The sequence below is a fragment of the Lactuca virosa genome, chromosome 3 (assembly GCF_052849685.1).
Source record: "Lactuca virosa cultivar CGN04683 chromosome 3, Lactuca_virosa_CGN04683_v6, whole genome shotgun sequence".
Taxonomy (NCBI): Eukaryota; Viridiplantae; Streptophyta; class Magnoliopsida; order Asterales; family Asteraceae; genus Lactuca; species Lactuca virosa.
Window position 1 is genome coordinate 24,627,955 of NC_136428.1, and position 3,317 is coordinate 24,631,271.

The following is a 3,317-nucleotide window of genomic DNA, read 5'->3' on the forward strand; positions in this document are numbered from 1 at the left end:
TGAAGAGTCAGGACACATTAGGGTTTACATGGTGTAACCCTAGATGTGTCAACACTATATAAGAAACCCATTCTCCACCAAAATCGGCTACACATAAGAAACAAGAGGGCTAGGCCGATTTTAGTAGTGTGTATTCTCTCTAAAGTCATTCCAAAAGCATTTGGGGTTGTGTGAAGCATTTGAGGCATCACACTTGGGGTGCTAGGCTCACAAGGTTTCAAGGATCATAATCAACAACAAGGTAAGTTATTCTATCTTTCATTCAAGTTAAAAATGTTCCCCATGTATGCTAGATAGGAATATAATCTTGGAATTCAACTTTGCATGATAATTAGACAAACATAGATCCAAGGTTATTAGGGTTGCATGTACACTTAGGAAGTGTTAGAATGCTCAAAACCCCATCAAAAATATCATTTCATCAGACATCAAATAGAAGAAGGAATCCTCGTGGCAAAGAGGGTATCATCAGATGAGAACCCAGCAGATCCCCTCACGAAGGGACTAAGTAGGGTTAAGCATCTTCAGCATGCTAGGTGCATAGGGCTAAGAGATGATATTAGTTTTTAGAAGTTAGATAATTTTGAAATATGTAAAATATAATTGGCATTTGATGATAAATAAAAGTTGTTATTTATGAGTAAAGTGTTGCTATCTCTTGTCAATCATTTACTAGTATTTCTTTTTGCATGTTTTGACTTCCAGAATAATTATGTAATAGTATATATCATATTATTCAAATTCTCCACAGTCAATCATATGTTGGAAGTACATATGAATCAAGACTATCATGGGTTGGTTTGTAGAGGTCCAAGATGTTGGACAAAGGGGGCTACAACACTCATGAGTGCTCATAAGTTCTGAGTATTGGATTCAACCCACGCTCACTGGTATCACTTTATGGAATTTATCTCGAGTGATCGTGAGACGGTAATATCATATAAGTCTTCAAACCTAGACATATGATTTGTTACCTATGAGTTGGTTATGCATTGATTGTACGAAAACGCATTGGTAACTCGATGTTATAAAACGTACCTTTGTGTGTAATTCAACAAGTGGTAGAGCAAACATATGAGTCGAAGTTTATCTGTTCCTTCTTGGATTAGAAGCGATATCTGGGCCCCTTGATGATTTTGTTTTGACCCATGTACTGGGCCCGGTCAGAACTAAATTGATGTGTTCAATTAAGTTCTATGTCAAACAAAACGGAAATCGGGAAACAACTGCTAGACAATAGAAAGACATTGTTCCATGTGTTTGTCCGGCTAATATCTAGAACAGAGGATTATATGATCACTTATCTAAAATGGCACACTATCATCTTCTCAGTTCCGAGAGACCTTGAAAGAGCTACGATTGCTGATCGGTTCCTGAAGTCATACTTGCAACTATAGTTATTAGACTTATCCAAGTGGGAGACTGTTGGATATAGTGTCTAAGTCCATAACTATATTTGGTATGTACTTGACCCGACCCGGCATGGTCCATTTGGGTTGCATGGCATCATGCACTTGAATAGACTAAATGAGAGAAATAAGACACTTATGGTTTATTAATATATTATAAGTTCTAATATATTAATAATAAGAATAATAATATTTAGTTAGTATTGATCACTAATTAATTTAGAATTAATTATGTGATCAAAAGAAGACTAATTAAATATATGGGTTGATTGTGTCAATCATCCATAACTTATATAGTGGGCCAAGGCTCCATGGATTATCAAGTTGGGTTAAACCCATAAGATGCTCCATGGATGCTCCATGGGGGTTACATAACCCATGGGTCATGGAAATGAAAGGTCATGACAATTAGGGTTTACATGGTGTAACCCTAATTGTAACATACTATATAAAGAAGCTATTATTCACCATTTTCGGCCACTAGAGTGAATCAAAGAGGGCTAGCCGAAAATCCAAGTGTTCTTATTCTCTTAGAGTTTATTCCAAGTGTACTTGGTGTTGTGTGAAGCATTTGAGGCATCACACTTAAGGTGCTAGGCTCACAAGGTTTCAAAGGAATCCAAACTACAAAGAGGTATGTAATTCTTACTAACTATTAGAATAAAAGATCCCCATGTATGCTAGATAGGATAATGAACCTTGGAAAATCATTTTGCATGTATATTAGTCAAACATAGATCCAAGGTTTCTAGGGTTGCATGTACACCATAGGAGTGTTAGAATGCTTAAAACCCAACATATGTTTGGGGTATAGGATCGATTACATGAGCTATAATAGTCATCCATTCTAAATTTTCCTAATGCTTAGGGCATTAAGAAGGGAAAAGGGATTAGAACTGGATATGACTAAAATGATTAAGCAATTGTTGAGAACAATCTGAGGTTTACCAAAGATTGGTTGCTCATTGGCAATTAGAAGTATAGAGTAAGGACCATATTGACATATTTTGGAAGGAGGCAACTCTTGTTCAGAAGTGATGGTCAAAATGGTAATATGGAATTGTTTCCATAGGTGGAAGTTATTCTTTGAATCTGTGTAAGATTAGAGAACTTAATGCAAGAAGGATGTTCAAAGGAATGTACTTTGAATTTGAGACTTCGTTTCCATGGAATTGATCTCCATTGGAAGTCTTTGTAATGTTTGTTGGCAAGTCTTTGTGACTTTTGGGTATAGTCATTACAAGAGGATCATTGCATATAAGTTTAGAATCTAATATTACAGTAAATGACAAGAGGATTGGGATTGTGAAATGAGCATCATTGAAATATTGTGAATCGATCTGTTTCACAAAGAGAGGACCATATGTAAACATAGTGTGCATACTTGGAGTATGGCATAGCTATTGTTTGGACGAACATAGTGTGCATGCTTGGAGCATGGCATGACTATTGTTTCAATTCAAATATTAAGTTGATTAATCGAAACATGAATAATGAGTAATCAATATGGTGCTTAGATAAAAGGTGTTTTTATTTACACTCAAAGTGTTGGGGTCATACAGGATTAGTATTATTTTTGTGTTTCACTTTGCATGTTTTGACTTCCAGAATAACTAGGTCATTCTTCTTGAATGAATAAGTTATTCAAACAATCCACAATCGGTCATATGTTGGAAGTGGATATGAATCAAGACTGTCATGGATTTGGCATGTATGATTTGTCTAATGTGCATTAGACATAGCAATGGTTGCTGCAACATTCATGAGTACTCATAAGGTCTGAGTATTGGATTCAACCCACGCTCATTTGGATTCAATTCATGGATTCTATCACGAGTGAATCGTGAGACGATAATATCTTATATTCTTCAAACCAAGAGATATGAGTTGTTGACTATGAGTTGGTTA